This window comes from Galleria mellonella, unplaced genomic scaffold (genome assembly GCF_026898425.1).
Source record: "Galleria mellonella isolate WM207_F2 unplaced genomic scaffold, CSIRO_AGI_GalMel_v1 utg63, whole genome shotgun sequence".
Classification (NCBI taxonomy): Eukaryota; Metazoa; Arthropoda; class Insecta; order Lepidoptera; family Pyralidae; genus Galleria; species Galleria mellonella.
Genome location: NW_026442130.1, coordinates 4,747,660 through 4,773,147, shown reverse-complemented (window position 1 = coordinate 4,773,147; position 25,488 = coordinate 4,747,660). Strand labels below are relative to the sequence as shown.

The 25,488-nt window shown below is 33.3% G+C and overlaps 1 protein-coding gene across 6 annotated transcripts in view; it reads right to left on the bottom strand.

Moving 5' to 3' along the window:
- LOC113521956 (zinc finger protein 608-like) overlaps positions 1 to 25,488 on the bottom strand; it is a 148,382-nt gene that overhangs the window by 104,374 nt on the left and 18,520 nt on the right. For 3 of the 6 annotated variants that reach the window (XM_026907643.3, XM_026907638.3, XM_026907642.3), the window contains exon 1: positions 18,016 to 18,419. The gene's annotated coding sequence lies outside the window, so the exon portion shown is untranslated. Of the gene's footprint in view, positions 1 to 18,015; positions 18,433 to 18,702; positions 18,767 to 25,488 lie in introns of those variants that run through there. The other 3 variants (XM_026907639.3, XM_026907640.3, XM_026907641.3) reach the window with 3 other exon arrangements.

The window sequence follows — 25,488 nt, the reverse complement described above, 5'->3', positions numbered from 1 at the left end:
TATAGCACCAATGAAAATATGACATAATAATGAAAATGTGTTAATTTTTATGCAAACATATAACGGGAATATTTTACAATTATTTTTCTTCGTTTTTAATTTTTTTCTTTGTGCGATAGTAGCCATTTTTATTATTTTTAATTGTAATACGTATGTTATATAATTTATTATAGGATCTGCCAAAATCACAGACGGTAAAGATAATATTTTATATTATAGTAAATTATAAAAACTTCTTGAATAATAAATGATATAAATTACTAATAATCCTATCCCAAACTAAGTACTGAGATGTTATTAAATTTTTTCTACATATTCATTACTTAAAACGCCCAAAAAAAAAAGAAAACAAATAAAAACTTATAAAAACAAAAATTACTGTATCGTACTGTACTGTACTATACGAGGTTTGTCCGGAAAGTACGTATAAAAGTTTTTTAAAAATTTTATTTTACAATCATTCAGGTAAATCAATTTTATCCCCTTCAAAGTACTCCCCCTGTGACATAATGCACTTGTGCCAACGCCGTTTCCACTGTGAGAAGGCTCCTTGAAAGTCCTCTGGTTGTAGGTTTCTCAGCTGCCCCGTCGTAGCTTTTTTTATCTCATTTATGTCCCCCAAATGCCGCCCCCGAAGTACCAATTTGGTTTTTGGGAACAAGAAGAAGTCACACGGGGCCAAATCCGGCGAATAGGGGGGGTGTTCGGTCACCGTAATGGAATTTTTACTCAAAAACTCACGGACAACAAGAGAGGTGTGGGCAGGGGCATTGTCGTGGTGATGAATCCAACGCCCCTCTCGCGCCAATTCTGGACGAACTCGTGCTACACGAGCTTTGAGGCGTCTGAGCACATCGACGTAGAATTTTCCATCAACTGTCTGGCCTGGAGGGACGAATTCTTGATGGACAATCCCCCGAACATCGAACTCTTTCTCGGCCCTCTCTGAATCTTTTTAGCCACTTGTGGACGGTTGGTTCCTTCACAGCATCATCCCCATAAACTGTTCTGAGATCGGCAAAAATTTCACGGCCATTCTTGCCGAGTTTCGAGAGAAACTTGATTACGACGCGCTGCTCTTCAACGGAAGCGGGCTCCATGCCGACGGGGTTTCGTTAAGAGGTAACTTCACAGATGGCGTGACAAGCCAGTTCGCACCGCACGGCGGTCAGACCAGAACTGAAGCATTGTTAGGGACATAAGGAAGGGGTCCTGCGCTTACCTGGCCTCCCCACTCCTCTTTCTCGCATTCCAGAACACTTTTATACGAACTTTCCGGACAGACCTCGTATAGGAACGAATCCGCAACCATCTGAACGTGGGGGGAAAGGGATTGTTGATAATTGGATCTAACAGCCTCTGACAATATAGATACTCTACCAGATCGACCAATACACAGTTGCCCCCGAAAACTACCGTGTTTAATTCTTGTCATATTCTTCACGATGAATCAACAGACCTTCTTTCATGCTATCACTGGTGCCCCGACAGCATATATCGATAGCACAGGCAAGGTTATCGTTTCAATTTCACCCATTAAAAAAAAAACATCTAAAAGTAGAAGTTATATTTATATAACTGTATAGAAGTTAGTTTAATTTACAAATTGTCTTTGTTCTGGGTTAAATTAATGCACCGCCATTAACTCTCTCTGTTTAGCGTAACGGTTAAATAGTAGAGAATGCCATCAGGCATTAAATCCAGCCTATAGACATATTTTAATATGTGCCAAAATATAAATAAATAACCTACATAATTCACTATAAATAATACCTGTACTAAATAATCAATTGATCAAGTCCCGCTGTGATACATAATCTAATACCCAACTATGACAATTTCAAACAAATCAGCTTGGCATTTGAAATGTAACGAGCAGAATAATTTCGCATTATCAGTAAGCATTTCTAAGTAAATAGGAAAGTATGATCCGAAATAACGAGCGCCATTATACAACGAATATTCATGAGAGCGTAATATCTAATTTACACGCCAGTAATTAACATGCGAGGGACTTGGACGGCCGTGAGAAATTTTTAATTAAATCATTCACGACCTTGGCGGTGTTGGTGTAGTTAACGCACTACCACGCCTTCCGATCGTTCGATCGGGTTCGATCCACGCAAAAATTAGTAATAAAAATACAATTGAATTTAATATAATATGTTAACATGTTTGTATATTTATTACACAATCACGGCTGAAAGGAAATAAATGAAACTATAAACGGATAGACGATATACCAGATACTGTATGTACTAATTCACACAGACAAAATCTCTCTCCTCCTATACCCTCTCATAAACCCATTTTAGCTATTGAAGTATTTTGTCTTTGTCTTTTACGTTACTTTTTTTTTATTTAAAAGACAATAACAAAACACTTCAATAGCTAAAATGAGTATGTATAAGGTTATAGTTATTACGAATAACGGGTAGTTTAAAAAACTTAAAATTAGAACGGAGGTTATATTTTCTAACGTAAGCTATTAAATAAACCCGTGTTCTCAGCTAATAATAAATGTTTAGAAAACATTTGTATTACTTTATATGTTTGTTTGTATAGGGCATTTACTATGTAATGTAGCGTTGCCATGCAGGCATACACAGTAGATGGAGACCATCCATGAGGTGAGAATAAGAGATTAGGTCATGATGATGCCGAATTTGATAAAAAAAGAAACATTTATTTATAAAAGAAATTGAAAAGTGTGAAGAAACAAGAGAGCTAAAAATAAATTTTATAATTTACAAATATTCACGACATATCAATCCTGGGATACCCAGACTACATATCAATCATTTAATTCACTAAGCACTGACCACTACATAAACGAAGTTGTACCTATCATTAAGTATTAAAATATGTGTGAAACAAAAAAGATACGGTAAAATTCAAAACTATTGAGAATTGTTGGCGTACATAATCGACACGGCGAATGGACTACATTGTATACCGCTATTAGCTAAACAACTGTACCATAGCGCCTGCAACGTATACGTAATTCATATTATACTTAGTAAACAATAATAACTCTACGTGTATGCTGTTCTCGTGAAAGACTGCTGATTTAAAACTACTTCTATTTGTTCATATCTTCACGCCATAAAAGTCTACCGAGTAAACATTTAAAACCTACTCTTATTTTATCTTTATTTAAAGGGCATTATTACGAAGCGGTGGATTGTGGTGCGATGATAAATGAATTTTTCGAAAAAAATATATTACACAGCGACCAAGAAAAACAAATCAAAGATACAAGACATATCAAAATTATAAATTAAAAAGTTCTAAAAGTAAGCCTACAAAAAAACATATATAAAGGAGTTAATATGGGCAGTTCGCCGTAAATACATAACAGACATATAAAGCCTAAAATTTCTAAATCACGCCAAAACAATGTTATTAGAGGTATACAGTTGAAAATATTTAATTGCTAATATTAATCTTGTATTTCAAAATGGGAAATAGACAGCTGGTATTTCTAAATCTCTTTTAAACGTAGTTAACTGTCTGATTGAACCGTTGTTGAGGTTAAGTATTTAACCTGGTAGGTATAATACGTTACTATACGTATCGTATGGTATAGCAGCTTTTAACAGTAGCTTAGTCTACGTGACCGGCATAAGATAAATAAATTAAACAAAAAGTTGCTTATGTACTTGTCGATCTTATCTAGTACCTGAATAGGAAATTTCTTATTAATATATTAGTAAGGATAAAAAGTAAGAACTACTCTTAGATTATATAGATATAGTGTCTCCATACAAATGTTTCAAGAAAAGCGGGTCAACTTTGTCATACAATTTTGCGTGATAAATAGTTATGAGTGTTTCCTTTATAACTTTTATATATATTTTAACATTTTTGCATCTTTTTAATGTGTAAAAACTTATTTATTTATAAAATAATTAAATATATAATAGATAGATAGATATTACATTATATGCGTAAGTATATAGAACAGAACACTGATAAAAAACAAGTCAGCTAATTTGACAATTACCTGACATAAAGTTGACCCGTTTTTGAGACTCGATGCTCCATCTATATAATCTAAGGAGCTACATATATAATCTGCGAAAACAGTATATGTTAGTCGAGTCCTTTTTCACACAGTAAACAACGTTTGCGATATTCTTATAAAGATTTTTATAATTTGGGACAGCTGTGGAAGTAGTATTCCCGCGTCCATTGGAATTGCAAAATAGCTACATGGTTTAATATTATATTACAAGAATAAGAAATGTACACATTTGTGCAGCATTTGGTATCGCTTCACTCGCTCGATTTTATTTTAAAACGAATTCAAAATAAAAATACATTGAATCAACTTGTTATTTTCTTGTGATACCTACCATATAATGAATAAATAGATAATTTATTTACATTACTTACAGCACACAAGTTACAATAAAAAAAACACACACATAATACACAGTAAAAGAGATAAAAGAATGAAAATAAAAAAAAAACAAAACAAAACAAAAAAAAACAAAATATATAAACTAACAATTTCCTTTCTTTCCTTTCCTTCATACGTATGCCATAGTAACACAAAATGGTCACAACTCAGTTTGTTGCTTTGCCCTTAAAAGAGTAAAACACTGAATAGAACTAAGACATTTTAGCATCAACATCCTTTTGATATGCACTCACTTTTTATTTATAAACATAATCGTAGTACTATGCAATTATTTTTATAAAATAACGACTTCATACATACATACATACCCGTCACGCCTGTCTCCCATTGTGGTAGGCAGAGACAATGGAACGCCAAATGCTCCAATTCAAACAGACCTCTTTCGCTTCCTCCACATTCATCAATCTATTCATACACGCTTGTTAATTGCGGGTAGAATACTTTTAATTTGACTGTTCTTCAACAACTTGTAATGAATGTCGAATTAAAATGTCGAATTAAGCACTAAATAAATATTTCTTTCTTTCAACACGTCAAATAAATAGTTCAATCGTGACAAATTCAAATTATTAGGCATTAATCTTGTCAATTACAAAAGAATTGGCGAATAAATTTTTCTCAGTTGCTTAAAAAATAGTATAGCAAAGACCTCTATCCTTATGTACGAGGTTTGTCCGGAAAGTACGTATAAAAGTTTTTTAAAAATTTTATTTTACAATTATTCAGGTAAATCAATTTTATCCCCTTCAAAGTACTCCCCCTGTGACATAATGCACTTGTGCCAACGCCGTTTCCACTGTGAGAAGGCTCCTTGAAAGTCCTCTGGTTGTAGGTTTCTCAGCTGCCCCGTCGTAGCTTTTTTTATCTCATTTATGTCCCCCAAATGCCGCCCCCGAAGTACCAATTTGGTTTTTGGGAACAAGAAGAAGTCACACGGGGCCAAATCCGGCGAATAGGGGGGTGTTCGGTCACCGTAATGGAATTTTTACTCAAAAACTCACGGACAACAAGAGAGGTGTGGGCAGGGGCATTGTCGTGGTGAAGAATCCAACGCCCCTCTCGCGCCAATTCTGGACGAACTCGTGCCACACGACTGTCTGACCGTTAAACGACGGTCCCCATTAACACAAGTTCGAATTCTTTCCACGTTTTCGTCGGAATGTGAAGTGGAAGGACGTCCTGAACGTGGGTCATCTTGAACGCTTTCTCGGCCCTCTCTGAATCTTTTTAGCCACTTGTGGACGGTTGGTTCCTTCACAGCATCATCCCCATAAACTGTTCTGAGATCGGCAAAAATTTCACGGCCATTCTTGCCGAGTTTCGAGAGAAACTTGATTACGACGCGCTGCTCTTCAACGGAAGCGGGCTCCATGCCGACGGGGTTTCGTTAAGAGGTAACTTCACAGATGGCGTGACAAGCCAGTTCGCACCGCACGGCAGTCAGACCAGAACTGAAGCATTGTTAGGGACATAAGGAAGGGGTCCTGCGCTTACCTGGCCTCCCCACTCCTCTTTCTCGCATTCCAGAACACTTTTATACGAACTTTCCGGACAGACCTCGTACATACAATGGTATAATAAAAAAATAGCTAGAATTTACTTTTGATTTTGCTTACCTAATCTTTAATGGGGAAAGGCAAAGCAGAAGAAAAATAAGTATACATAATTAAGTATACTTGTTACTTAATTAAGTAATAGGTCAATTTAATTCTTAATACCTCCAATGTAATTTATGAATCCAATCATCATATTTTTCCAAATGCCACGAACGTTACAAATGATCACGACTTGTTATGTAACGATTACAAATTGTAATTGAAACAACATATCCAATTTACCAACTAATTGATTTAATATATTTCCATTTAACGATTCGTTTAATTGCAAAGGAAAAGTACTTGATAATGGTTTAATTATGGTTTTATGCAATTCCCTAAATCTACCTTTTAATTTAGAATTTTAAATTGATGTTTATTATAACGATTAGAGTGATTATTGTTTAATAGAAGAATTTTATTGCGATCAAGAACTATAAGTTCTGAATCTAATCTAAACAAGCTGAATCCAGCAGCTTCGATCATGTAATATATATTTATATACAATATATAAATATATATTACATACGAAGAGTACTTTATATATATATATATATATATATATATATATATATATATATATATATATATATATATATATATATGTAACATTTTTTTTATACAACTTAGAATGGAAAGTGGTAAGCGTCACCTATAGACATGAGTATTACCATGGACATAACAGACTATACTATTTCGCCCATGATAACCCCCATGCGTTGCCATTCCTGAGGACTCAGGTGTTATTCCTCTATACCCAGTAAATTCACACCATATCCCACCCTTCAAACTGAAATACAGCCATGCGAACACAACTGCTTCACGGTTGAAACACGAATGGGACAGAGGTACCCAAGCAAACGACTTTTGTACAAAGTCTCCCTCTGGTAAGTTTCATAGTGTTATATACCTCTAAGTAATGAATATTATAGACGAACAAATCAGGACGCCCACTGCGCGTCCAACAGCGACGTGGACCGTTACGCGTATGAAATATTGCCAGCTAGAAGGAAACACTACATAATTATCGCATGACAAGTGAATGGGCCAATAACTCAGAAAATTAAAGTCCTCGCTTCAATAGTAGCTTCTATAAAGCGACCGGTTGGTAACAATCTATTTGGAAGCGATCTATTGTGATTTAGATATCATCTTTTATATGACGCAAGACTACATACCGTCCTTCGTTTAGAAAAGGGTAAATCTATTAAGTGTCTACACATAAGGTTTACTACACTCAAATTTATTAATACGTTAGTAGCTGCATACAGAATGCCTCTATAAGATATATATGTATGTATATACGAAGAAAACTGTGTGAAAATATAGTAATATCCAAGCATCACGTACCCATTTTATGAAAGATGCTTCAAATATATTTTTGGCACTTTAGGATAAATTTTAAAGTGCATATGAAATTTCGGGTGGTCACACGAAAATTGAACAATATAATATTATGTATTCTTCCATTTATTTCGTTCCATAATGATAATTTAGTATATATATATATATATATATATATATATATATATATATATATATATATATATATATATATATATATATATATTTTTTAATCCGTTAATTATATGTTAATGTTTGCTATAATAGATTAACTCGTGTATTGAGGTACGTTACAGCAAACAATTGGTTAAGTAAATTTATGCAAATTGAAAATACATTATTTTTGTATTGTAAGCATTTGTTACATAGAAATTATTTACTGTGCTTAATGTATAGCATATTTTACTCTATAAATATATATTAAATAAAAAAAACTAAACTAACATCAAAATAACAAAATAATTATTACTATTAATAGGTACAAAGTGGGAAGAGGGATTATTAGTAATGCAGACTACCAGTCCAATCCCATAGCAATATATCCTATCAGGTCGACCTCCATGTGGTCCCACCTGGAAACCATCATGCTGAATTCCAGGTGTATTCATCACGGTGGGCTAACTGACCTGCTTTCATTCTCACCTATCATCCCTCACTGGTGCCCCTTAGGTGTATACCGACAGCATAAGCGGGGCAACAATTCCATTGTCATCCATTAAAAAAAAATAGGTACAATGTTTAAAGTGAAATTTTCCATTAAAATATCGTCTTGAGGTAGTAAGTTATCTCGGATTGGATTACCAGTCAGGTAAATTTAAAAAAGCGTACTTTTCAAAATTTATTTCAGATTGGTGTTCTCCACACCTGAACAAGCCGCATACGTATTTATGGATAGATACGTTCTTCCTATTACATGTAGGTATGTGATAAAATAAGATAACAACGTCCGGTATCTTGTTCTTCCTTATGCGTTCGGTAACGAAAACATATCTATCATTTGCCACTTATCTAGGAGGACTGGGTTATCCCCAGATATTCTTCATCTGATTATATCATCCGTCATACTAGTGAACGGGTGATTCTAATAGGGACTGGTCTGTTCAAGAATACTGTGATTGATTGTAGCTTGGTAGCTTTTTATTTTCTTTCTTTTTATAAATACGAAGTTTGTAATAGTAATTTTATCCATTCGTATTTTTTTTATTGTAAACTTACGAGCAACTGTTATTTGAAAACAGAAAAAAAAGCTGTGTTTATTACCTAGTCTACTCAGCTGAAATTGCATTCCGAACTAGGCGGTAGTTTCATAATAACAAATGACTATTGAATTTTGAATTTTATTATATTATTATTGAATGAAAAATACTTCTTATTAATAATAGAATAAATAATTAAATAACTTTATCTCCTTAAACAAAATTAGCCTATGGTACAATATAACTATAATCCCACACTAGACAAAGCCTGTCTCGTGAATTATTTTACGTGGAAAAGTTTACTTAAATAAAAGTTATTTATTATTATTATATATTTTAGTTTGAGCACCAGGCGATTAGTATTAATGCGTGGGCATTTTAAAAATGGACCAATAATTCTGAAATTGAAATCGTTGCCTCACTAGCTTCTACAAATAACGCTGCCAGCTTTTACTTACAGTTCAATATTACGGTTGCCAAGCAAAATTCGTATTTCAAATTATAAAGTTTGGACAAACATTAAGCATCTGCGCTAAGACTAATTTATTTCTATTACTTAAGTTTTATATAAGTTCAGTATTTCTATTAATTTTATGCGAATTAACATATAATTATATAGATACCTCTGACGACCAGAAGGCTGGCCTATACTTTGCTCAACGCATTTCCATAGCTTTTCAGCGTGGAAATGTAGCAAGTCTCCCAGGTACCCACCCTACCAGCTGGCAGTGATCTCAAAGAATTTTTTTATCTATAACTATTTAAATATATTTCATTGTAAACGTTTCATTTTTAAATATGTAAATAATTAGACTTTATAATTTACATATAATTTTCTATTATATATTATAACTAATATAGTGTAAACACTATATTTACGAAAAAGTGTTTAAAATATTAACGAAAAACTCTTAAAAATGTAAAAATTGCTAAGGTGTGTTTGGTTCACATTGTTACCCTTGTATTGAAACACACTTTATAGCGTAACAACAACTCTCAATAACAAAACAATATATTGTTATTTGGACTCCAATAAACATGGTTTCACTGACCTTCAAACACAATACAGACAGATGCGTTTGTAAATATTTCGTTCTTTTAAAAAAAAATCTTTTTAACGAATATGATCCAATTATATCGCAAGACATGAATAAAATACAACGAATGATACAATTAAAATTTTTGTATAATAAAAAACGACAAACAAAGATGACTCCCATTCTTGTATCTACCGTGAAGCAGTTGTGTTTGCATGACTGTGTTTCGGTTTGAAGGGCAGTGAATTTACAGGGTACCAAGGAATAACATCTGAGTCCTCAGGAATGAAAACGCATAGGGTTATTATGGATGAAACAGTATACTCTGTTATGTCCATGGTACTACTCATGTCCATAGGCGATGGTTACCACTTTCCGACAGGTGGGCCGTCAGCTTGCTTTGCTTCTAAGTTGCGTAAAAAAAATATTATATCTTATTAATTTTTTTCCCTTATTTTTGACCAAATTAAAACGTACTTATTTGTAAAATTATATTGTTTCTTCTTTACTCTCTGTTTAACGAAAACTCTTTACAATACATTAAAATAGATGATTTCTCTCACGAATGCTCAGGTTATAGAATAAGCTGCTGTCGAGTCCAAGAGACTAGACCATGGGGTTCTTCAAAAGGGGGGTAAAGAGGTTTCTTTAAGATCGGCAACGCGTGTGGAATACCCCTGGTATTGTAAGCATTTATAGGCTACGATACTATCTTACCATCAAGTGAGTCGTATGCTTGTTTGCCACCTCAGTGGAATAAAAAAAAATATCGTAATGAAAGCAAACTATTTATTTATTTATTCATCAAAATAATTATAACATTATGACAGCAAAAACTAAATCAATGTTTTAAACTATGGGTATAAAGCTAAAATAAAAAGATTTAGTATTATTATTATTATAACTTGAGACTAAATTTCATGTTCATTGAGGCGTCTAAATAAACAAGACCAGCTTATCATAGAATAAAAAAGACAAAAGCAAAGCAACATTAGCTCAGAAAATTGATTACATGCCTCATGTCACGGACACATTTGATCATAAACGTATTTAATAGTTCATCATTAATGTTGTAAGTGACGAGGTGCGTATAATTCAAGCTGCGATTATGATGACCTGCTTATAAGACGAGCTGCGATTGTGTCAAACTGCGTAGGTGACAAGCTAAAATTATGACAAAATATGTAAATGACGAGATGCGATTATGTCAGATTGCGTAAATCCTCTTGCTAGTGACCTGATGCGCTTGTAGCCTAAAGCGTGTATGACATTAAGCGTGTAATGTTAAAAACGAGGATAAAGAAAACAATTTTTAGGACACTGATAATTTTTATTTGTTTATAACAAACACAGACTGAAATTAAGACATCATATAGATGAGGTGACCGACTTATTTTATATATATATATATATATATATATATAACTTAGAATGGCAAACAAGCTGACGGCCCACCTGATGGAAAGTGGTAGCCGTCGCCTATAGACATGAGCAGTACCATGGAGACAACAGAATATACTGTTTCGCCCATGATACCCTCCATGCGTTGCCATTCCTGAGCACTCAGGTGTTATTCCTCTGTACCCAGTAAATTCACGCAATATCCCACCCTTCAAACCGAAACACAGCCATGCAAACACAACTGCTTCGCGGTTGAAACCAATCGACTTTTGTACAGTCTCCCTCTGGTAAGTGGTCCTCTTTACTAGACCCAAGATCTATTGTTTACTAACGAAACCCTGTACGATTTAACAACTACATACTTCTTGAAATCTCAAATGAAACAACATAATATACAATTGTGTAGTATTGTAGTATTTTTTTTTTTATTTTATAAACAAGGAAAACATAAAACTGAAAACTATTCTTAGTAACTACTTATTTATATTAGTGTGAGCATTGCGTCTGAGTATCTTCCGCTAAATTAGCAAAATATTATATTTTTGCCTTGCCATGATCGACTGCACTAATAGTCGCGACCGACCAGTCAACCGTTTGGCCATCCCTGTTATATAGCACTAAAGTATTGTCATATGTGTAAAGTATTAATAAAAAAATGTACAATGCATGGTGTGGCAGTCTATGGGGAAGGCCTATATCTAGCAGTGGACGGATAATGACTGAAATGATGATGATGATTAATGCATAGAGTACAGGTGAAGTATAAAATTATTATATGGCATTGCTCTGTGCAGAAAAACAAATATAATTATTTTTTTAATTTCTAGAAAATTCACATCTCCCCTCTTAAAGACAGGAGATGGCAAATTATATTAAATCATTATTATTATTTTAACAAAATAAAGTAAAGTTGTGATCTAGTAGTGACAGCTGGCTTACTCCAATGGTTATGAGACCGAAACTGTGTAAATTTCCGACTCACTCGCCCGTAATGGAAAACTCCGTTAACAAAATTATACTACTAACGGCGGTAGGCTCGCCATCTGCTTAATTGGATTCAAATATGCTCGGCAAGATGTATTACGCATGACGAATATAACGTCCATTACAAGATTATTAGTCTACAATGAACCTCGCAGTGTCGTCCCGGCATAGAATAGGCCATCCTTATGGTCGAGGAATGGGCAGCAGCGTCCCTCTTTAAATATCACCAAAGCCTAACTGTGGTGGCCAACCCGCCTGCTAAGCGTGGTAACTACTGGTAAAACCCCCCAATAGTGGGAGGCCTATGTTCAGCAGTGGACAGTAAACGGTTGTTAAGGTATGGTATCTAACTATCTCATCAGGATATAGTCGTGAACATATTGATTTATTTAATAAATAAACTTAAAAAATAACTGCCTATTTGATAAAGCAATACTATTAATATGAATGTAGTAAGTAAATAATATTGAATTTTCCTCTCTCACTTTTAGGTATTTTGATTTTCTAGTGTTCATAAATATTTAGCGTAAACCTGTTTGTATAAAGCGGTAGCGAATACGAACTACTTCATCTCACAAGATATTAAAATAACCCAATGTAAATTACAAGCGCAAACGTCATGTTTCACGTGTTTGAAAAGATAAATTGTTAATTTGTTTGGTAACCATGCCCCTGGCATATTACCTATTTAACACGATATATCTACATACTGTAAGTATAATACATACATAGATAAACGTACATAATTATGTAAGTAATTACTTATAATTAACGTCTTATAAACTATAAGCTGCTATCAATCAACTAATCCTAGTAAAGAGTAAGCATGTAATTCTAATATCATACATAAATAAAATAATAGTAGGTATTTATGCGTTTTATTCACCAGAGGGAGACTTTGTACAAAAGGTGTTTGCTTGGGCATCTCTGTCCTATTTGTGTTTCTACCGTGAAGCAGTTGTGTTTGCATGGCTGTGTTTCGATTTGAAGGGTGGGATATGACAATGAATTTACAGGGTACAAACGAATAACACCTCAGTCCTCAGGAATGGCAACGCATGAGGGGTATCATGGGCGAAACAGTATACACTGTTATGTCCATGGTACTACTCATGTGTATAGGCGACGGTTACCACATTCCATCAGGTGGGCCGTCAGCATGTTTGCCATTTTAAGTTGCATAAAAAAATTATACATTTACATATCACACATACACAAAGGTAACATTTGAATACTAGAGAAGAAGGGATTGTTAGTAATGCGAACAACCCGTCCTATTGCTAGCAATGTACTCTGTCGGGTCGAACTCCACGTGGTCCCTCCTAGAAACCATCGTGCTGAATTCCTAGTGTATTCATCACGATAGGCTACCTGACCTGCCTTTTCATCTCATCTATCCTCCCTCACTGGTGCCCCGTCATCGAATACCGTTAGAGCAGGCAAGTTTACCATTGCATTGTCATCCATTAAAAAAAATTTGAATACTTTGTTTAGTAAAAAAAAAACATAATGACGGTTTTATTTTATCTTAGAAAGGGAAGGAAAATAATTATTATGAACGTCATAAAAATTGTTAAAATCTTAGGTTTAAACAAATACATTTAGTTCCATACAAAAAGTACGACTTCAGTTGTGACAAAAGACAAGATCTTTCGTAGGCACATTATATTGAAAATCTTTTATTTTAAAACCTGGATAACGTATGCAAGAGCTTCAAGTAACTCAACGAGTTATGGAAAGAAATGTTCGGAGTTTCTTTACGTGATAAAAATCCGAAATGAGGAGATCCGCAAAAAAACTATATTGACCGACATGGCCCGAAGGATAAGCAAGCAGAGTAGAAATGGGTTGGTCACTTTTTTACATGACTTTACAACGCCTGCCGAATGCCACTAGGACAATGTAATATTAATACATACAAACAACATAATAATATTAATCACGACATTGCTAAGAAAAAAGAAACAAATCAGAATAGACTTACATAAAGCATTGTAAAGAACATTCCCAATTAAAAAACAAAGTCGATCCATTCCTTCAGAAGCTACAATTGTATTGTACACGGATACAAAATGACAGAAGTTTTAAACTTTTGCTTCTCCCGCAGTTTACTTACAAAACTTTTACAGAATTATTTCATATACGTACATACCTATAAACGAAACCGATAAAACACTTAAAACTTATTCCTGTCTTGTTTCGAAATGTTATATCCCTGACAATCCTGTTTAAAAGTTATCGTGCCGATATTGTTCTGCATATTCCGGCATCTGATATCTCTTACTTCAATTTACAAAGAACCGCTATAAAAATATCTGTGGAACTCGAAAATAATAATAGAAAATAATTACCAAATATCTATGTTGTATAATAACTATCGTGAGTCATTCTGTATTGTAATAATTTGTAGGCTTAACTCACGTTTTAAATTCAAGGATGCGCCGAACTAGTTTTGAAGACAATAGGAGCCCTTATTCTAAATATCCAAGTGTTTTCGTAAATAAAAAAGTTTATAAATAAAAATAACGCCTGTGCTATTAATTTACGCTGGCGCCATATCAGTGATTTGATAAGTAAGAATAAAGTCAGATCAGTTGGCTCACCGTGACGAATTAACCACTATGATTTCTAAGAAGGATGGGTGAAGCTGACCTGACAAAGTATTGGTAGCAATGGAACTGTTATCCTTTGTTACTAACGACCATCACTCTCCCACATTTAGATGTTTTAGAACGGTGTATTGCTTAGGTCGAATTCCCTGGTATTTTCTATTTCTGCACTGCAGCATTATATATTTAGGATTTTACATCTTTTTAAATTTAGAACAACAAAGCAATATAAAATGCACACGTTTTACTTTTGTCATTTCAATAAAAAAAAAAAGTAAGAATACTCACTGGCATAAAACAACACATTTATGTTGAAAGTGACAATGCATGAGCAACATAAAAGTCATATACTTGTTTGTCATCTCCAATTATATTAAAAACAAAGTTAATAAAGCGTGTAGATACGGAAAGTAATGTGTAATCTACTTATCTGGTGATAAGGTTATTTTCTAATAATCGCACAATATATTGTGGATTTATTGCGTATCAAATAATAAACATACTCGTAGACAGTGCAAACTTCGTCCATCAGCGGAAAATCGTACAAGCAACTGAGAGTGGGTAATATGTAGCAATATCTATATATTGTTATTACAATATATATATATATATATATATATATATATATATATATATATATATATATATATATATATTTACAATATATATATATATTGTTATTACGATATCTATATATTAGCCGAATAATGGATATCTTAAATATCAATTATCCAAAATATAATATTAAAATGACGAACCCGATTAAAATAGACATTCGACTGGTATGGGTGATGATATTTTTTCCGCCATCAAAGTCTAGAAGAATCCAATATAGATATCCAAGATCTCGGAGTACCGATATTACCCATGCCTACAAAGTACACATCAAATCGAATTCATTTACATTTCAGGTTTCATTTATTGAGTAGTAGGTAATGGCATCTGCCGTCGAAGAATACGCTAGGACTTGACAAAACATATGCAAATAACGACTTATGAAAAACATACTATTGATTTATGTTATGGTGGGTATTCTCTTATATTATACTATTACTAGCTGACTCGGCAAACGTTGTTTTACTATATACATTATTTGTGGAACTATACATGAAAGTTTCTCGTACTACAATTATTATATTCGATTGCCATCTTGCAACTCTATTGCGAAATATAAAAATCGCAATTAAAAAACAAGGATTGATCGTAAAACGGTGAAAATTTGAACTTGTGTGTATTTTTCAATGCTAAATTATAATAAAATAAAAATAAAAAATATTGACAAAAAAATAAAAATAAGTATTCTGGTGTGGGTCACCCTTATCATTGAGGGGTATGAAAAATAGATGTTGGCCGATTCTCAGACCTACCCAATATGCACACAAAATTTCATGAAAATCGGTAAAGCCGTTTCGGAAGAGTTTGGTAACAAACACCGCGACACGAGAATTTTATATATTATATTATACTATAATCTCCTCTAGTTATCTCTAGCAAATATTTCTTCCAATATACCTATAATACACCCTTGTGTACAATTATATATAACTAAGTATATTTGTTTCTGTCTTATTATACTTGTATTCTTGAAGATTATTACTCCTAAATCAGGAAGCCAATCGTCGGTGACTTATTAAATATATGTACATATATAATACATTTAAATCATCTTGTAGACCCTGTTTCAAATCCCTCATAATTTAAACCGTAGTTAAGTGAACTTAAATATTAATTACTGAAATATTAGTGCCTGGTTATATTCACAAAGACATGCTCCAAGACTTTAGGGTGGACATTTTGTGTACGCCCGCCTCAAGGAACTGTCCGCCTTCAAAATAGTAATTATTTTTATGCTAATTAAAATTGCATGTTGACGGCGCACTCAATTAAAAGTTTCAATTATCATCAATAAACATAAATGAAATTTGATGAAGCTATTTCAAGTACATTAATCATTCATGAGTTAAGAACAACAAAGTACAGCTTCTCTATCGATTCACTGATCTTTAACAGTGTCTCCTACTCTATTAAGTTTACCAACCATATCGATAGCCTTAATGAATAAAATGATTCGACCCTAATCATTTGAAAGGTCGCAGGCAATGTGTTCAACAAGATGGAAATTGAAAATTTTAGTTCCAGTGACATTTTATTTATTTATTATTTTCGAGGGAAGCTTACAGCTATAATAACTTAATAATTAATTATATAAGATAACAATAACTAACTAATTAATAAAAGCTACCACATATAGTTGAAAAAAAAATTAATTACTTAAAATACCTGTATCATTTCTTAATTTTATTACCATTATGATTCCAATTTTGAATAAGTACTCTGTTATAGTGTAAATACACTGCCCGCGCAGATAGAGATCCTAATCTACAACTGTATTGCAGTTTCGACATTCTGTTAATGACGCTATTATCATGATTAATCATTAAGTTGAGATTATTTATTAATGAACTAAAGCATATGGTCGGCTTGTTAATGCTAATAAATTACACTCATTACTGGCAGTGGACTTGTGCTAAATTCATTAGACTCTATGAATAATACCAATTATATAACGACGACATTATAGCTCACCTACGTAACGTCATGCGAAATGTTCATATTTTCGTTGATCGTGGTTTTGTGACCTCTCTTAGACGTCACACAACAATAAAATTAGAAAGTGCAAGTCAAATGCAGTCATTGTTATACCTACACGATTTTCACTCGTTTCCAGGTTAAGACGTTTCCAATATATAGAACGAAGATATTTTTTTCTCACAAATTAGGTACTTCTACATCCGTTTGATTTATAATGTTTATTTCCTTGAAAACACTGTACTCCAAATCAAAATAGGAACGCCGCCAGAATCAGCGCATTTTAGCTTTTGGTCTGACGTCTTTCAGATTAAAAATGAAGTTATATTTATTTCGTGTAAATAAATAGAATTAATTTTCATTCAATTACGATTTCCGTCTTCAATGGTTATTTTTTACATGTCAGTAAGATTATATCTCTTGTTTACTGAAGCTGAAAGAAATGTTTTTCTAGAGATAAAGTACTTACCTAAGATAAGTTCACTTATAATATTACTCATTCTATGTGTAGTGGCCAGATGGTGTGTATATATTATATAGTACGCACACATGCACACATACTTACAAGGTACATTTACAAGAATTATTCGAAAACAATATACTTATTCCCTTATACTACGGTATGGTCTATTTTAAACTTGTACAATTAATATATATTTATCTGATATATGTACTTATATGTATGTACATATAACATTTTATAGATAGCTACGTAAATAATATATGCTATGTGCAGGAATGGTCAGTGGGTTATCTTAGAATCTACTATTATTCAGCTAACTTACTCTAACTTATTTAATATCTTATCAATAAATTAATATAAAGAAATCTTACCGTTCCCAATTAGGTCTATCGATGACTCGCGGTGGCAATCCAAAAAAAAACACAATCCATTCAACACTGTATGGGCACTATAGTTAACACTAACACTATTAATGGTTACTGGCACGATCTCAATGCACCATCACTAGACACACTGGCATCCCGATCCCGGTGGCGATCCACGTTACTGCTTCTCGGTCACGAGTTTCTCGACACCTACGGAGACAAAGGAAACAATCAGCATACACTACACACCAAAACATAAATTTTATAGTCGTCCGATATACAACACATGGCGTGTACACTGTACATGTACAAGTAACACTAACGCGCTGCCAGTACGAGTACGTAGGTACGAACGCGCGCCACAAACGCACGCTACACGAATACTGAACTAAACTAAACCGACCGCGAGCGGAGGCTAGCGGCCGCGGCAAGTGCGGAATTCAAATCGTGATATTCTATGTTCTGTAGCAATCATTTGACGCTTCACTAACAAGACAGGCACAAATAACATACAACTCATTTATTCTGTTTCAATTTAACAGACCAATGATTTTTTTTATAGAAATACAAATGTACAATGATTAAGTCACGAATTGGAGATGTTAGATAATAATCTGCCTGCTCACGTAGATGTTAAATACCTTTCTGGTGTTTTATAAAATAATTAAGAAAATAATAATATGTTTTAGTAACCGATAAAGTTTTCCCAGAGCGTACGCAATCAGCCGGGCGTCACTCTTTGCGCAGTGTGCCCACGGTACTAAGGTTAGAAAGAGATGGAGGCAGGCGAAGCAGCGAGTCGGTGCAACGTGGCGCGAGGCGCGGGTAACATGGCAAGGAAAAGGGACCCGACAGGAATATGGCTTCCAAAATATTATACAAACATTTATGCATGAAGGGATAACAAAATTTTATTGCTATTGTGCGTCAGTATGATTAAAGCTTTATTAGTATGTGATGTTTATAATGATGTATCATCGTCGACGACTGACAAGAGTTTAATTGACTAATGAGTATATTGAATGCATAATTATAAGTATGCTGGATAATTACGGACAGTGATAAAACCAATTTTTCCTTAAACATGTGCCTACATGGGTTGGTTAGGTGCGATGAAAACATGTGAGATAATAAAAAGTTATGTTTGAACGTTGGACTCGTAAAGTTTATTTGTGTAATACATTTTTTAAACAAACGGATAATTACAAAGCATTTTATAGGCGGTTACAGTGTTCGTTTGGTTGGAATAAATTATTATAGCAATGAAGTAAACCTTAAACCTCTGTTTCTTGAAGATATAATATGGTAGGTGTTATTAAATTATTAGATAACATCATTACAATGAAAAAAATATAATTTGTTTACGCTTGTTAAAATACATAAGTTTATTTCTGAAGTGTTAAATGTGCTAATAATTTAACAAGATCGTTTTTTCAAAAGTGGAGCTCAAGAAAATCTAAATGCCTTTCTGTATTTGACTGCTTTAATGTTATGACAAAGAGAATTCCACGAAGAGAGAAAATGTTAATAGCTGGCTGTCTGAGGCATAAATATGAATGAAAATGTTGTAAATTTTAATAAATATACAATAAAGATATCTGAGAACTTCTTCATAAGGAACATAAAAGTTTAATAATATTATTAATTAATATATTTATAATCAATGTTGGCATCGCTTTACATTGTCATTTTTAATAACATTATTAATATAATATACTACGTATTGCTTGTATTATTTAAAAGCAGACACGCTCAAATGACTACGATAGTAAGAAATATTTTCGATATAAAAGATGTAGGTAGATACCGATGCGTTTCGAATTGTAGTGGCGAAGATATTTCTCATATTCTTTTGTTGGGATCTCCACGGTTCTTTGTTGTTTGTATTAGGATAGGACTCACTGTATAAGGAAATCTGAGATACTATTTGAAAGTCACTGTCTCAATCTCGATGTCGGTATCGATATCGTAACTCTCTTTACAACTTTAATAAAATAGCTTGGTGTAAGTGTACTTATTCTTTTAATGATTTGTTTCTTACTATAAAGCGAATGTTTATTTAATTTATCATAATTCATCATGTTATGAATATATCATGCCATGATTTCATACAAATCCATTTGTGTCCGGAAGAGATAGCGTTATCTACAATTTGATAAAGATCTAAACGAAACGATACAATAATACGTCGCACTCAAAATGTTATCAGAAAAAAGACACGCGTTCCCAATTCTCGACTAAACAAGCAATCCAATGGCCAAAACGTCTATTGACATTGTAATCTAACCTCAACGACAGATTGGTATTCGAGAATATGGAGGGAGCTCCAACACGTCAACTGGATTTCCGAGAATCGATCTTATATTCACCGGATAATACCCTGCTTTCACAACCCGATACGAATACAATGTACACAATGGAGCGTAAAGGATACCGGAAACTATAATCGCCTTGGGCTTACTTTTAAAAACTATTCGAATTGTTATAATCATACAAATGGTGCAATCAACTGTCCGATCAAATTTAAGAGCTAGGTTTCGTTGTAATATTTGAGAAAATCAGTAGTTATAATCGTCATCATACGCATCAGATTGCAGTTTAAATCAATTATTTGGAATTAGAAATCAAAACGTTTGCCTTACCGCTGAATTAAAAAAAAACTGTTTACTGTTTGTGTTGTGTTAAAAAACTATGCGCCAAGTTACTCCGCAAATGGGGTCGGCGCTCAGCCCTAAATCAGTGTCAACCTCTAGGTATAATTCTTTTGCTAAGATTGTATCAGTTCTTTGAAATATTGTATAAACAGTTTTATGACATATTTTTACTATAGCAATACAGCAAAAGTATTCAGATGGCGTATGTCTGTAGCATCAGGTTGTGTACATATTATATAATTTTATTCGTATTTCTTACAGTTCTCTAAGTTCATTTTCTATTTTATTATTGCTTTTGCTTCTTGTACATTAAAACTTTAGCATATATCTCTTAGACAGTACATTATTCTGTGATTATTTTACAGCTCTTTTAGTATTTACATTTAATTTTTAATTACATTCTTTCGTTCAAAAACATTACAGTATCTCTTCATCAACATTTTATCTGACCGATTTTGGATAATTATTGCGTAAAATAATCACCAAAATTTGGTAAAAAAAATCATACATTTATTAGCTTTCCTCCTTTTTAATATATATTTCTATGGTCTGTGCATTATTACTAATTACCAGAGTGAAAACAATTTGTACTCGATAACCATAACCACATTTGTAACGCGACACCCTATACTCAATCGTCCCACTCTAAAGTGATTGACGGTGCGGTGTCAATTTCACGTTATCAATGATACCCTGATCCCATAGTCACGATCGCGACAATGTTGCATAAATTTACACTCCAGATAAGATTACAGCTTCAGGGCATAGTTAAAACTTTTTTTTTTATATTAATATTATAAACCCTGACTGACTTATCATTGCAGAGCCAAAACTATTATTTTATTTAACTAATACCTTTACACGGTGCTCGTTTCTAGATTATTTGCAAGTAGGTGATGTCGGATAAAAAAGTATTATTGAAATTTCATTCCCTAAGGAGATGAAAGGATTTGTGAATTTTGAATTTGGAAACACAAGGGAATGCTATTAATTAATTTAAAAATCAGGTGGAGCGTCGCGAGCTACTTCGATTCATCGTCTTGAATCTCGTATATAAGCTTTTAGAATAAAAATACCTTCTAATTTTCTTTGTTCTCTCTGTACTGAACCATCTTTATCTATAATTATGTATTTAAAATTAATAATATCTTCGTTAACGTTATCAATTTCGTACAACGTAATTTTGTACTAGTCAATTTATTATTACAAAAATAATTATTATAAACCAGAGGGAGACTTTGTACAAAAGTCGATTGCTTGGGTACCTCTGTCCCATTCGTGTTTCAACCGTGAAGCAGTTGTGTTTGCATGGCTGTGTTTCGGTTTGAAGGGTGGGATATGGTGTGAATTTACTGGGTACAGAGGAATAACACCCGAGTCCTCAGGAATGGCAACACATGGGGGGTATCATGGGCGAAACAGTATACTCTGTTATGTCCATGGTACTGCTCATGTCTATAGGCGACGGTTACCACTTTCCATCAAGTGGGCCGTCAGCTTGTTTGCCATTCTAAGTTGTATAAAAAAAAATTAAAAGCATTAAAAATCTGTTTATATTTATGAATAAGATTTGCATTGATATATTAGAATAAGAAATGTGAGCTAGCGGGATAATTTATTTAGCAAACAAAAGCGAGCTCTGTGATTAGTATCATGCCTACATCTTAATTTAAATGTATTATATATCCAACATTCAATACGCTCAACACAAACAGCCATTGTGCGAGAGTCGAGAACAATTCAATATTAGAGAACTGCTTTCCATTTACACTTACACATTTTCTTACAAATAACATGTTCACATTTAGAATGAAATTTGTTGCGCACGAAAATAACAGTTACGATGAAGTGAGGCGTGTGACGAATTATTAACGCCCCAAACAATTTTGACAATACAACGAACAGCTTTCTATACGACCCTCCAATGCCGCTCCCCACAATTCTTAATACTCCATACATTTATTTTCAGCGTAATGTTGTTACTGAACAGAATTGTCTGGTCTAGATAAACTGATAACTTTATCACGGATTTGTTGATTAAAAATAATGATAGCGTATAAGTTTTATTGTTATATTTATTTATATACGTAGATAATAACAATAGATAATGGAATACCGTTATTATTGAGGTACTAAAAGGTAATGTCGTGATTGGTATGCGGGTAGTGCAAGTATTATCCGGTTCCTGACTTTAATGTACTTAGTTACATTACTCAAGTTTAACTAAGTTACACTTCACATATAAGTACTAATCAATTCCGATAGACCGATGTGTTTGTGTGATTGGAAACTATCGTCTTAATCATAGCTGCAAAGCAGTAATTTGTTGCTTTTCTGTCTGAAGGATAAGATAAACAAATAGTGTTTGATCAATAAACCTTTAATACAGAAATCCTTTTTTTCTGTAAAATGTATGCTACGTAATGTCCGTGATGTTCTTAATATATCTGTAGGAGACTGTTACCTACCAAAAAATAGACCAATACTGATTGCCAATATTTTGTTTGCGATTCTCCTTAGTATAAATCTAATACATTGATAATTATAAAATAATAGCTTAAGTTGACAAAAACTCTGTCGTTAAACTAAAAGCTAACAATTAGAGCTCTCTTTGTTAAAGACCCGATTGATTAGCTTAATTCATTTTTAATTTGCCGATTCACGATGGATATTGCAAAGATAATTATATATTAATGCAGTATTATGTTAAAATTAAATAAATTAAAATATGTTTCAAGGCTTAGACTGGTTATTATTCTCAAAGTGAATTAGTTTAGGAATTTTGAAATAAATGCGACAAATAAAGCATTATAACTTTCACAATATTACAGTTTTATTGCCTTTGTCAATGAGAGTCAAGTTTTTGAAAAACAAAAGAATGGTAACTGTCTACACCTGGTACATTCACTAGGGGTGACACGCACACACCATCTCTGTGTTGGTTCTATATAACTTTTTTCTTGTTACTGCTTTTTTTTTGTGTACAAAATCTTAATTGTTTCCTTCTGTCAATTTAATCCGAGTAATACAAAGATGCGCTTGGTGAAATACGGATATCATAACAAAAAAGTAGTAATTAATCTTTTACGACATCGTACACTCCAATGAGCACAATTGTCTTCAATACCCAGCCATTCATAAACACAATTTCAATCGTGCTTCCGAAGCAATTGCCGCGAAAAGTAACGTATTGCCTCCAAGAATTTCATATTCTTATTATATTAGAATATGAGTATTTCCATTGGTGCGATATGGCGTGAGCTTCGAGTCAAATCAAATCATCAATGCAGAGAGTCGATAAATCCCCAGAGATGTCTCTCTAAGTACAATCGAGTTCGCGGCGGTTCGCATCATTCACGAACGCTTTTGATCTTTATTTTGATATAACATAAATATTTTTTGCCTCGCAGGCGAAATCCATTCAGAGCGAAATGAAATACGAGTGCGCGTTAGAGGCCCTTTATACTCCCTTCGTAAGGGCTCGCTGCTCGGCCCCCGACAGAATTTGAACCTGAATAATCACGGATTCTATTCTATTAGAATTCACCTTAATCTTGTTTTATTTATGTGAGTGGCTTGCCCTAAAAGTTTTATAATTATGTGTGAGTGGTATTATAAAGCAATAATAAAGTTAAATTTAATATATTTACTAACTCTGACTTTATTTCTAATTGTCGAATATATTTGATGCGTGAGAACTGTTACCATACGCGTCAAATAATACCTACTTATACCCAATACGTTTAGCTAGAACGATAACTTTACTAATATTTAATAACCTCCACATAACACAACCGTTAAAAACCATGTCTCATATAAATATGATCGCGGGTTATACAACATGCACTACACGAAATTACTTGGAAAACTATTTGAGTATTGTATTTAAAATGTATTTAAAAAAAAAAATTTTTTCTCCCTAAAATACATCGCATCTACTTACTCCGCAGTTCTCAAATCATATTTTCTTTTGTTGTTACTAAATATAGATTTTTATTACCCCCGGAGGCCTGGTCATACAGCAGTCATCAACACACCTACACGCGTCAAAACCGCTACAAACGATAATATTAAACCAAATGGTTCTGTTTAGTTTTATGCTCGCCTTGTACCCAACCTAATAGATGCGATGGCGGTGGTCAGATAACACATAAAATAATGTAAGATAAATCACAGAGATAAAAACAAAATAAGAAAACACTAGCGCGTGGTTAATATATTCAGTTTTATTTTTTTCTATTCCGATAAGATTCAATTTACAAAGGATTTTAATGTCATTATTTATCAGTGATTCACTGTTTTACAGCAGCTAATAAAAGATAAAGGACTCCTTATCTCAACAAATATATCTGTACTAATTCACAAACGTGAATAGTTTTTATCATCTAGTGACTGTTATCATTACAAATTAGTGTCTTTTCAACATTGAGGTGGGCAGAGACCATACAACGCTTTACTTCTTTTTTCGAAAAACTTCTATTACTTCCTCAATTCTTTCATCTTATTATGCATAATGATTTATTACGACTCTTTGTTTGTGTTGACTTCAGCACAGATCTGACATGTACTCTTTACTTAAAAAAGACCTATTCAAATTCACCGTCAGTATAGCCGAATATTTTTTTTCCTATACAAACGTACTTAATTTTTTTGGAGTCCTTTACATAATTTGTGTTATTCATCCATTCTATTCCAAACTCATAACTAGTCCAAACGTTTGCGACATCTATCGCAGTCTTTTTTAAGCTAGTCATATTTTACGATGTCGGTTACAATCCGTTTAACAATGGACGTTTCAAGTTTACTAACGGTTAATGTTCAATTT